The sequence below is a fragment of the Anomaloglossus baeobatrachus genome, chromosome 3, assembly GCF_048569485.1.
Source record: "Anomaloglossus baeobatrachus isolate aAnoBae1 chromosome 3, aAnoBae1.hap1, whole genome shotgun sequence".
NCBI lineage: Eukaryota > Metazoa > Chordata > Amphibia > Anura > Aromobatidae > Anomaloglossus > Anomaloglossus baeobatrachus.
Window position 1 is genome coordinate 671,641,482 of NC_134355.1, and position 13,284 is coordinate 671,654,765.

Genomic DNA, 13,284 nt, shown 5'->3' on the forward strand with positions numbered 1-13,284 from the left:
AGGGGGGAATGCCCCAGGGCTCGGTGACGATGACAGGGAGATGCCGTTGGGGAGGTAAGGGTCGCTTGCGTACTCACTCAGTCCACACAGCTGACACAGACAACTGTAGTAAACCAAAGTTCTGGACACCGCTGCCGCTGAGGGGGAGCACGTTTGGTTCCCATTTCTGATGGTGTTGCCTGTTGATCTGTGACCTTTCCCTTGGCACCTTGTTTCTCTCTGGTTGGTCCCTGTAGCCTGAAACTAGTTGGGTCCCGCCCCCCAGTATGGCTAACTGAGGGAGCTTGATCTCAGGGTTCACACTTGGGATTTCTTGGACCGTATTTGTGGAAAGTCCTATCCCCCTCGTTGTGCTAGTACCCCGATTTTGGAGCAGGGGGGGAGATCTTGAAGGCTCCGTTCTCGTTGCGTAAATTGTCAGGTTGCCTGAAGCTACTCCCTGACCTAGGGTCCACGTACCCCGTCGTGCCCTGGTCCCAGCCCGGTGATGGTACAAGGCCGCCGGCTGTCCACCACGACAATGCCGTGCCCCTTGTCACGATCCCCTGTGTCCAGCTCCTACCAGGTCCAGACCACCATCTGCCACCTAGTACTTCCAAGGAGCCCAGCTCCTGACATCACTTTCTCTAACTCTCACTGACTCTCCTGACACTCTTGGCTTCCCCTTAACCAACCTCCCAAGTAGTCAACCCTATTCCACTCAGTCCGTCCACTGGTGTGTCTGGTGGGTCTTTGGCAACACCAATTGGTTAGGGACCCGTAACCAAGGAGGAGGTGGATATTGTACAGAAGGGCAGATTGTACAATACCCTGTGACGACCTGGTAGTCCAGGGCGTCACACCTACATCTCAGTGGCTGTCACAGAGTCAATGGCCCCTGCGTCAGCATCCACTGACCTGGCTAGCCGGACTTCCTTAGTACCTGTACCTAATGCTTAGCTTATGGCATGCGGCAGCCTTCTCCGATCCCAACAGAAGCTTCTAGGCCAGTGATGGCATACCTATGGCACACGCAGAGCCCTTTCTGTCGGCACGCGCGCTGTCGCCTCATTCAGCCACTTTGAACTGCCGGTGTGATTGCGCCAGCAGTTCAAAGTTGTGTTGGAGCAGAGCCAAAAGAGACATTTCTCCTCACTCTGACACTCCTCCTCTCCTAGGCCGCAGGCCTGTTGCCTAGGAGACGGAGGAGCATCAGTAAGTGGCACTGGCGTAATGACGACTGGTGGCAACACGGGAACTGAGGACCTGACCCAGCGGCGCGCAGCGGTGGAGCGGGTGCTGGAAGGTGAGGTTTTTTTTAAACTGTGTGCGGCAGCGGCTGTCTCATGGTGGGGGGGGACATGGCAGGATGGGGGAAAACATGGAAGGATGGGGGAAAACATGGAAGGATGGGAGAAAACATGGAAGGATGGGGGAAAACATGGAAGGATGGGGGAAAGCATGGAAGGATAGTGGAAAACATGGAAGGATGGGGAAAACATGGAAGGATAGGGGAAAACATGGAAAGATAGTGGAAAACATGGAAGGATGGAGGAAAACATGGAAGGATGGGGAAAACATGGAAGGATGGGGGGAAAACATGGAAGGATGGGGGGAAAACATGGAAGGATGGGGGAAAGCATGGAAGGATGGAGGAAAACATTGAAGGATGGGGGAAACATGGAAGGTTGGGGGAAACATGGAAGGTTGGGGGAAACATGGAAGGATAGGGGAAAACATGGAAGGATGGGGGAAAACATGGAAGGATGGGGAAAAACATGGAAGGATGGGGGAAAACATGGAAGGATGGGGGAAAAACATGGAAGGATGGGGGAAAAACATGGCAGGATGGGGGAAAAACATGGCAGGATGGGGGAAACATGGAGGGATGAGGGAAACATGGAAGGATGAGGGAAACATGGAAGGATGGATGGGGAAAACATGGAAGGATGGGGGGAAAACATGGCAGGATGGGGAAAAACATGGCAGGATGGGGGTACATTTTCTAGGGTTGGAGTACTTTACCAGGATGAGGTAACATGCCAGGATGGGGTACATTTACCAGGATGGGGTACATTTACCAGGATGAGGTACATTTACCAGGATGAGGTACATTTACCAGGATGGGGGAACATGTCATGATGGGGTACATTTACCAGCAAGGGAGGACATGCCAGGATAAGGTACATTTGGCTATCATGAGCATCAAGTCAGATATGTTGCGTGAATTGGACTTTGGTGACATCATTAGTGATTTTGCAGCACGAAAATCAAGGAAAGCTCCTGGATTGTAAAAAAAAGGAATGATTTTACCTGAATTACTCTGCGGAAATGATTTTTGTAAATAAACTTATGTTTGCTTCATTTTGTGTTACATATTACAACACCTTGAAAAATGGGCCTCCCTCCAAAATGGGCCCCGGGTCACCCACCTCTTAAATCCGGCCTTGCATTACACAATGCCTTGAAATCATATAGACAATAATCCATGGAAGGTGGCAATGTTGTCACGAGCTCCTCAGTAGGGTGAAAAAGAGACCCTCCCTCCTGCAAACCTTTTAAGCACTATAGTTGCTATTGACCACAGCATCTAAGAGGTTAAAGAACAGGAATTATAATTACTTAAGTGCTGTGCTCATTTAAAGGGGAAGTAAAATCACAATCTTATAAATGTGCGGCAGAATTATAAGAGGAGCAGTCCTATATAATGTGTGTATGGAGGAGGCTCTCACCACTGGCGACATATACCGTAGTACAACGGTATTTTGTTGCACCACCTCTGGCTTTTATGACAGCTTGCAGTCTCTGAGGCATGGACTTAATGAGTGACAAACAGTCTCTTCATCAATCTGGCTCCAACTTTCTCTGATTGCTGTTGCCAGATCAGCTTTGCAGGTTGGAGCCTCGTCATGGACCATTTTCTTCAACTTAAACCAAAGATTTTCAATTGGATTGAGATCTGGACTATTTGCAGGCCATGTCATTGACCTTATGTGGCTTCTTTCAAGGAATGTTTTCACAGATTTTGCTCTATGGCAGGATGTATTATCATCTTGATACATGATTTCATCATCCCCAAACATCCTTTCAATTGATGGGATAAGAAAAATATCCAAAATTTCAATGTAAACTTGGGCATTTATTGAAGATGTAATGACAGCCATCTGCCCAGTGCCTTTACCTGACATTCAGCCCCATATCATCAATGACTGTGGAAATTTACATGTTCTCTTCAGGCAGTCATGTTTTTATTGTTTAGATTTTCTGTATGTAAATCCCATTTGCTTTAGGCGGTTTCTTACAGTTCGGTCACGTACATTGACTCCAGTTTCCTCCCATTCGTTCCCCATAGGAAATGCGCAACAAATCATGTTTTGGAGACATCTTGCTTTAAGTTTCCTGTCTTGACATTTTGATGTCTTCCTTGGTCTACCAGTATGCTTGTCTTTAACAACCTTCCCATGTTGTTTGTATTTGGTCCAGATTTTAGACACAGCTGACTGTGAACAACCAACATCTTTTGCAACATTGTGTGATGATTTACCCTCTTTTAAGAGTTTGATAATCCTCTCCTTTGTTTCAGTTGACATCTCTCATGTTGGAGCCATGATTGATGTCAGTTCACTTGGTACAACAGCTCTCCAAGGTGTGATCACTCCTTTTGAGATGCAGACTAACGAGCAGATCTTATTTGATGCAGGTGTTAGTTTTGGGAATGAAAATTTGAAGAGTGATTCCAGAATTTTTGCCAGGGGTTGTAGTCGTTATAGGGACAGAACTTTTTGGAAACTCTTCCAAGGATAACAGAGAACAATAGATTGCATTTAACTGTACAGAATATGGAGAGAAAATACATTTTGTGTCTTGCAGACTATCGCTTTAAGAGGATCGCATAATCCCAGGAGGAAGTGAGAATAGGTCTTCCTTGTTCTCGGTCACATGATGGGGGGTCAGCTGATGTGCCTGGCAGACAAACAGGTTACACAATCCTCCCAAAGTTGTGCTGTCAGGTCTTTATTGTCTGAGTCACCTTCCCATCAAGTACAAAGTGCAGGAAGCGAAAAGCTGCAAATATCTGCAGCTCCCAGTGCTCCCAGTGCTCCCAGTGCTCCCAGTATGCCAGTCTGAGACACTGCAGGAACCAGGCTTATTTTGAGATTTTGCTACATTTTACCAGCACTGATACATTGTATCAACTGTCTGAGAAAGAATTGTCTACACTGGATACAATTGTAGCAAATCCACAGCTGTGAAAAGTATTAACGTATGTTCAGCGTTTTTCAGTAGCACCAAAAACTTTGAGATTTCAGAAATCTTCGGCACACGCCTCTTTTTTTTTTCCCTTCTGAATTTGAGAACGGCACTGTCAATTCTTTCAGAGTTTAGCAACTTTCTGTGCAGCATTTTTTTCACCCGTAGAAAGCAATGAAAAAGTGAAAAAAAAAATACCAAAAAAAAGACAGCTGCACTCTGAAATGGTAAAGCACGCAAATTGTGAATGTAAGAATCTAGACATGCTACTGATAAAGAAAAAATGAGATATTTAGCATACAAAAATGGCCGGTTCTATATCTGCCCAGTAGCCACGTCAAGGCAATCTCATATTACTGGAGACCTACACTGAACTGAAGCCTCTCTCTTAAAATCCTCCATGTGTACGCGCGAGTAGGAACCTGCTATAGAGAATAAAATCACCTGTGGCTAATGGGGGAGGGGTGCACGGTCAGAAGACGTGACCCCATAATCTCGAACGCAAAAATGCAGCAAACTGATTTTGCAACTTTTTTTGTTTAATAGTGAGCACAGCTCTGGAGTATAATACAGGAGGTAACTCAGGATCACTATAGGATCAGTAATGTAATGTATGTACACAGTGACTGCAACAGCAGAATAGTGAGTGCAGCTCTGGGGTATAATACAGGAGGTAACTCAGGATCAGAACAGGATCAGTAATGTAATGCATGTACACAGTGACTGCAACAGCAGAATAGTGAGCGCAGCTCTGGAGTATAATACAGGAAGTAACTCAGGATCAGTAATGTATGTACACAGTGACTGCACCAGCAGAATAGTGAGTGCAGCTCTGGAGTATAATGCAGGGTGTAACTCAGGATCAGTAATGTAATGTATGTACACAGTGACTGCACCAGCAGAATAGTGAGTGCAGCTCTGGAGTATAATATATGATCTAACTCAGGATCAGTACAGGATCAGTAATGTAATGTATGTACACAGTGACTGCAACAGCAGAATAGTGAGTGCAGCTCTGGAGTATAATATAGGAGGTAACTCAGGATCAGAACAGGATCAGTAATGTAATGTATGTACACAGTGACTGCAACAGCAGAATAGTGAGTGCAGCTCTGGAGTATAATACAGGATGTAATTCAGGATCAGTAATGTAATGTATGTACACAGTGACTGCACCAGCAGAATAGTGAGTGCAGTTCTGGAGTATAATACAGGAGGTAATTCAGGATCAGTAATGTAATGTATGTACACAGTGACTGCACCAGCAGAATAGTGAGTGCAGCTCTGGAGTATAATACAGCATGTAACTCAGGATCAGTAATGTAATGTATGTACACAGTGACTGCACCAGCAGAATAGTGAGTACAGCTCTGGAGTATAATACAGGAGGTAACTCAGGATCAGTAATGTATGTACACAGTGACAGCACCAGCAGAATAGTGAGTGCAGCTCTGGAGTATAATACAGGAGTTAACTCAGGCTCAGTAATGTAATGTCACCAGCAGAATAGTGAGTGCAGCTCTGGAGTATAATACAGGAGGTAACTCAGGATCAGTATTGTAATGTATGTACACAGTGACTGCACCAGCAGAATAGTGACTGCAGCTCTGGAGTATAATACAGGAGGTAACTCATGATCAGTAATGTAATGTATGTTCACAGTGACTCCACCAGCAGAATAGTGAGTGCAGCTCTGGAGTATAATACAGGAGGTAACTCAGGCTCAGTAATGTAATGTCACCAGCAGAATAGTGAGTGCAGCTTTATAAATAGAGAAGTTGGGGACATTTGCATCAGAAGTTCCCTCTTTGCTGCCTGTGTTTGGAGTGAGCAGAGGCTTCTGGCAGATTCAGCTTTCTGCTCCATGTTGTCTCCAAGTGTCCTTCAGACTGAGACTTTGCTTTGATAGGAGATTCACCAGAAGTAAAGCCCTGTTTGTTCTATTCAGCAGAATTCCTTGTGCGCAGCTTTATAAGAGGCTTCTAGAGGTGCTCAGGAATCACAGGGGCCGCAGGTGGTCAACACTCCTCCGAGGAATGCACAAGTGACTACAGCCCCCAACATCATCATCAAGCAGGAATGGTGAAGTAGAGGATGAGATCCACTAGGCCAGCATATTGTACCAAATTTAGCTGTTTGTTTACACTCAGGCCCCTTTTTATGACCTGTGGACAAATTCCCTGCCCCCGCTGATTGTCAACATGAGAGAGCTTTTAAGGTCTTAATTGTCCAGGAGTAAAATGAGTGGGATCACCCCCCTTTCTTCAGAGCTCCATAGAAGCCACATGGTTGGCCTCCATATTCGGACATATCACAGGGACTGAAGAGATGATGGTGACCATTTCAACCTCCAAAGTGGGTGGAATTTGCATTATTTCGAGCTAATGGACTCCAAAGGGCCCATACATTGTTCTTGCACAGGGGCCCTTTTCTGTCTGTGCACCATAATGTGTGTATTGGATAGACTAATGTGTGGTTAGTGGGGACCAGTCCTCTAGTTCCCCAGTTTTAAGGGTCACAGTGCCATACATGGGTTGTATGGTGAAACACAGTGATCACTTATCCATAGGATAGGTGTCAACCCAAATAGATCCGTGAGGGTCCAACCCCTGAGACCACCGATCGGCAGAACTCCGTTAGAAGGGATCAGCCGTGCACTCGCTCTAGTACTGCTACGTTCATTCCCGATGGGTCCTCAGAGTCCAGCATTCAGCTTTTCCAGCACCCCCCAAAATAGAATAGATGGAGAAACAATCAAGCATTAATACTACCTGTCACGCCCCCGGTGTCCCGGAACCGCTCCTTACTCCACTGATCCGGTCCCAGTGTCCCAGCGCCGCTCCATAGCCACTGATCCGCTCCCGGTGTCCCAGCGCCGCTCCATACCCACTGATCCAGTCCCAGTGTCCCAGCGCCACTCCATACCCACTGATCCAGTCCCAGTGTCCCAGCGCCACTCCATACCCACTGATCCGGTCCCGGTGTCCCGGCACCACTCCATGCCCACTGATCCGGTTCGAAGTCATCACGGGACTGGCCTCAGTATTCCCTCCGGACTTTCCAAGGACGTTCCTGGTATCCCGCCTGTGTTTCCAGCCACTGTGCATCTAGGCCCTCTGGGGTGGTCGCCAGACAGTCCCTGTATAGGGGTTCGCTCCTGGTGGCCTCCCTGGGGGAGTCCGGTGCACGGCCCAGTGGGTCCACTCCTGGACTGAACGTAACACTACCACACTAATGGGGATCATTGTGCCCCATTCTGTCAGTCTGGGGGTTCCCAGTGATTGGATCTCCACAATCTATAAATGATCACCTATTCCGAGGAGAGATGACAATTTCACATCATCGGAGAACCCTTCACCAAAGATGAAGCATCACTTAGTGAAGTGGTCAGCGGTGACGGTGTTTTTAGGTGTTGCTCCGAATCACGCACATAGCTCCTGAGCACAAGTGGTTTAGTCATTGCTGATGTTACCAGGTGTCATTATTAGCAATAGGAAGAGGAGGAACAAAGGAAATGTAACCACAGCTTAAAATGTCAGGAGTGCCAAATATTACCGGAGATTTTCATACAACTGTCAGGGACAATATGCAGTTGTGGGTGGGTGTCGCCCGGGGACCAGGGGTACTCAGATCTGGGCCACGGGGTCACTTCTGCGGGTATCACGGTGGCGTGACCCGGTCTGTGATCCCAGGCTCCACAGTAAAAGGGGATTTGGTAAGGGAGATTGTCCGTGACGCCACCCACGGTTGTGGTGAGGTTGTGACACCACCGCTGCTCTGGACGGGGATCCCGGGAGTGATGGTATGGAGCAGCTAGATGTTAGTTCTCCCCTCCGTGGGTAGGGGGTTGGTTGTCCCGGGGCCCGGTGAGTTAGGTGGACGGGTAGCAGGTGGGTTACGGGGCCTGGTGAGGTGCAGGGTCGCAGGGGCAGCGCTGTGCCGCACGGCACGGGGTACTCACTCAGCCAGTAATCACGACACAGTCCTTGGTAAAACACTCAGCTGCGGTTGTTGTTTCTCCCCTGACCCAGTTTGGTGGTGTAAGTCCTTTCTTCCACCTCCGTGCACGCTCCTCCTGCGCTCCGGCTTCCAGCTGGCTCCCCGGTTCGGTACCGGTGGGCCACCGCCCAGCCCCGGCTACCTACGGTTCCACCAGCTGTCTCCCCGGCTCCCTGCAGACGGCCACTACCGTCTGCCTCACTCTCTGCTGCACGAGGGCCCTAGGCTCCAATGCTAGGCCCCAGTCTGCGTCTGCCTCTCTGCAGATCTCCTCTCTCCTCCTCCGCCTGAACTTGACTGGGCTTGTTTCTTGCCTCAGGCCAGCCAAACTCCTGGGTGGGCGTCTCCATCTCCTGACTCCGCCCACCTGGTGTGTCTGTCTGAGCCCGAGGCAGAAAGCAGGTCACTTTGGGGATGTCTGCTGTGAACTGCTGGGGGTGGGGGTGTGTGTGTTGTTATCTGTGGCCCCTGGCTTGCCCAGGGCGCCACATTCCCCCTTAGCAAAATGCAGACCGTCCGCGGGCTGCCCGTCCATCACCAGTTTTATTTTTCTTTTAACTGCAAAAAGAATAAAACGTTTTAAACATTTTCACACATGCATTTTCAATCTTCCCACAACGGGATGCACATTACTTTAACGTTGCAACAACAATTAACACTTTTAATAATGGCAACGTAACGGGTCCTTTAGTCACCCACCCAAACAACCTGGCCCTGATGCTGCCCCTAAGAAATGGGCAGCACCCCTTGACCCCAGTCCAGAACCAGGCTGCCCAGACAGTTAACGGGATGGGTGCTTTGCTGCCGTTGCGGCCGGGCGGACTGCCGGAGCCGTCGTCATCTCCGTCGCGGCCGGGCGGACTGCCAGGGCCGTCGTCATCGGCGGTGCGGCTGGGATGGAAGCCGGGACCAGTGGCAGGGCGGTGACAAAGGTAAGACCTGGGCCCTCCCTCACAGACGCTGCGAGCTCCGCTACCGGTGACAGAGGTAACGGGTCGGTCGGGGCGTTGGCCGTGGGCACGGGCACTGAGGTTTCAGCGGTGCCGGACGGACGGGACATCTCGTGCAGCGGTGTTCCAGTAACCAAACACTGGCAGAGTCCTGGCGTCCCTGCTTCCACAGCCGCGGTTCACATGCGGCCGGACGCCATCCCGTCCCCCTTAGTCTCTTTTTAGCACTTCCTTCTTCAGGGGGCGGGGCTCCACTTTCGCGCATTTCCTGCTCGGGGAAGACGCTCGAGCGGGAAATTTTTCGCGCCCAAGATGGCGGCTTTGCAAAATTTTCGGCCGGACACCTCCGGCGGTAACAAGGCGCACCTCTACCAGACGGCAGAGCGGTAAGATCCTGTTCGTGACGCCAAATGTGTCGCCCGGTGACCAGGGGTACTCAGATCCGGGCCACGGGGTCACTTCTGCGGGTATCACGGTGGCGTAACCCGGTCTGTGATCCCAGGCTCCACAGTAAAAGGGGATTTGGTAAGGGAGATTGTCCGTGACGCCACCCACGGTTGTGGTGAGGTTGTGACACCACCGCTGCTCTGGACGGGGATCCCGGGAGTGATGGTATGGAGCAGCTAGATGTTAGTTCTCCCCTCCGTGGGTAGGGGGGTTGGTTGTCCCGGGGCCCGGTGAGGTAGGTGGATGGGTAGCAGGTGGGTTACGGGGCCTGGTGAGGTGCAGGGTCACAGGGGCAGCGCTGTGCCGCACGGCACGGGGTACTCACTCAGCCAGTAATCACGACACAGTCCTTGGTAAAACACTCGGCTGGATGGACGGGTGCCCACAGACGGCTGCGGTTGTTGTTTCTCCCCTGACCCAGTTTGGTGGTGTAAGTCCTTTCTTCCACCTCCGTGCACGCTCCTCCTGCGCTCCGGCTTCCAGCTGGCTCCCCGGTTCGGTACCGGTGGACCACCGCCCAGCCCCGGCTACCTACGGTTCCACCAGCTGTCTCCCCGGCTCCCTGCAGACGGCCACTACCGTCTGCCTGACTCTCTGCTGCACGAGGGCCCTAGGCTCCAACCTAGGCCCCAGTCTGCGTCTGCCTCTCTGCAGACCTCCTCTCTCCTCCTCCGCCTGAACTTGACTGGGCTTGTTTCTTGCCTCAGGCCAGCCAAACTCCTGGGTGGGCATCTCCATCTCCTGACTCCGCCCACCTGGTGTGTCTGTCTGAGCCCGAGGCAGAAAGCAGGTCACTTTGGGGATGTCTGCTGTGAACTGCTGGGGGTGGGGGGGGTATGTGTGTTGTTATCTGTGGCCCCTGGCTTGCCCAGGGCGCCACAGGTGCATATTGCTGATTCCTGCCTAACCGTCGCTGTATCTAGTAGCATAGATAAAGAGATCTTTAGAAAAAGTATTTGTAAAGATCCTTTATGATATGCTAATGAGCGAGGGGACTAGTCTCAAGGGCGTTATTTCCTCTGAGGGGCCTGCCAACATGCTATTCAATGCCCATTACCCAGCGTCATCGGTGGTGACGTGCTTACCTGTGTCCATTGTCAGCTCTTCAGACGCCAGGTTTAGGGTCAGTGCACATGATCAGAATGTCCGGCACTTCCGGTCATGCACACTATGAAGCCTGTGTACGCATCCCGGTCTAGAGCGCATGACCGGAAGTACCGGGACTTATAATCAGGCACACTGAGACTAAACCCAGCGTCTGAGGCGGTGACAATGGATACTGGTATGCGCATCATTACCGATAAATAGGAAATGCCTGTGGGCCCCTGTGGGCCTGCTACCATGCTAACAGGGCGGAGTGAGTGCAGGAACTAATTCCCTTGCGATTAGTCCCTGTGCTTATTAGCATATTATAAAGGATTGCTAGGGACGGTTAGGCAGGGATTAGACATATGCACCCAGAACTGCTCGTGGTTCTGGGTGCATATTTCACCTAAGGCTGCTTTCACACATCAGTTTTTTGCCATCAGGCACGATCCGGCGAAAAAACTGATGCGACGGATCAGGCGAAAAAACGGATCAGTTGCATCAGTTTTTTCCATCAGTTCCTTCAGTTTTTTGACACATCCAGTGTGATACCGAGCATGCTCAGATCAAAAAAATGTATCCGGCGTCCGGATCCGTTTTTTGCTGCATTTCGCCGGATCCGGCGTCCATAGGCTTCCATTATAAAACACGCCGTGCGGCGCAATCCCTTTTTTTTGCCAGACAGAAAAACGTTCACTTCAACGTTTCATCCGGCCGCCGGACAAGTAAATTTTGCCGGATCCGGCAAAAAACGGAGGAAACGCAAGGCCATCAGGCACAATCCGACACTAATGAAAGTCTATGGGGGAAAAAACGGATCCGGCGGCAATAGACGCTGGATCCATTTTTTCATGTTTTTGCCGGAATGTTTTTACCGAATTGTGCCTGATGACAAAAAACTGACGTGTGAAAGCAGCCAAAGGCCCCTTTCATGCATCAGTTTTTTGCCATCAGTCACAATCCATCGGCTTGACGGATCCGTCGCATTCAGTTTGTCATCCGCTTCTTCTGTTTTTTGACGGATCCGTTTTGTTTTTTTTTAAAGGGGGTGGCTCCCAAACATTATAGGCTACTGAAAACCAATCACAACACTGAGAATGACACGTGGGGTATATTCTACGTTGTATACGGATATTGGAGCATGCTCAGTTAAAAATAACAAAGTCGCTGGATTCTGTCATTTGACGGGATACGACGGATCCTGTGCCCATAGGCTTCCATTCCACCAAACGACGGATGGTGACGGATCCGGACGTATACAAAAAATATTGCTGTGGACGTCGTCTCCCTCCGACGGACACACATTTGTCGAACGATGGATAAAACGTGAGGCCATCCGCCACAATCCGTCGCTAATACAAAAGTCAATGAGAAAAAACGGATCCAGTGGCATCAGTCACTGGATCCGTTTTTTTCAGAATTTGACGGATTGTGACTGATCACAAAAAAAAATTGTGTCAAAGGGGCCTAACAGGCTCACTTTATCAGATATTGCATACAAATGTGTAGCGCACTGTCTTGTCCGTTGTTAAACTGATTTCTGCCAGATCCAATTTTTTCTTATAGGATCTGTTTCAAATGGAAGATAAATAGCAATCCCTTAACGGATCCGTTCTCCATAGACTCCAATGTTAACAAAAACGGATCGGGCAGAAATCAGTTATTTAACAAGTTTTCATTGACTTTGCTGGCATAAGAATAGACATGCAGATTTGGGCCACAATCTGCACCCAAAAAATGCATCACAAACGCACCGTGCGAACAAGACCTTAGCCAGACATGCACATGCTGCAAGTAGCAACAATAATAATAATAATAATAATAATAATAATAAAATCTTTATTTCTATACCGCCAACATATTCTGCAGCGCTTTACAATTCAGGCAGATCATATACAAACAAAAAATTTATAGAAAATACAATAATTAGAGTATGGAAAAAAAAGACAACCCTGCTCGTGAGAGCTTACAATCTACAATGAGATGGGGGGACAAGGTGCAGGTGCTTATTTACATATTTAAAGTGTATACAAAATATTTGCTTACAGGTGTAAAAAAATGGGTGCTAACAATCATTAGGCTATGTGCGCACTTTGCTTTTTTACCTGCTTTTTCAACTGCAGCGTTCTGCTTTTCAAGCAGTCTATGGGACATTGAGCTTTCTTGTGCGCACTTTGCTGTTCAAAACGATGCGTTTAATTTGCATAAATTTGGACAAAAACTCAACGTTCAAAGAAGCAACATATCAATTGTTTTTGCCATTTTGGCTGCGTTTCCCATCCATTCAATTTAATACAAAACTGCAGCGTTTCTAAAAGCATCGGAAAAGCACTAAAATCTTATGAAAACCACAAGGTGCGCATAGGCTACTTTCTTTGCGTTTTACATGCATTTTTAAAGCCAAAAGCATTGTCCTTTCTGCCAGAGGATGCTTTTTGAATTGCAACTACCTCGACGCAAAGTGCGCACATAGCCTTAAACTGAGAACGCCTGTCCCTCGACATCATGGGGAAAAGTGAAGAGAGCCAATGGCCAATCTGGTGCTCTGCAGTTCCATATACTGTATATTTAT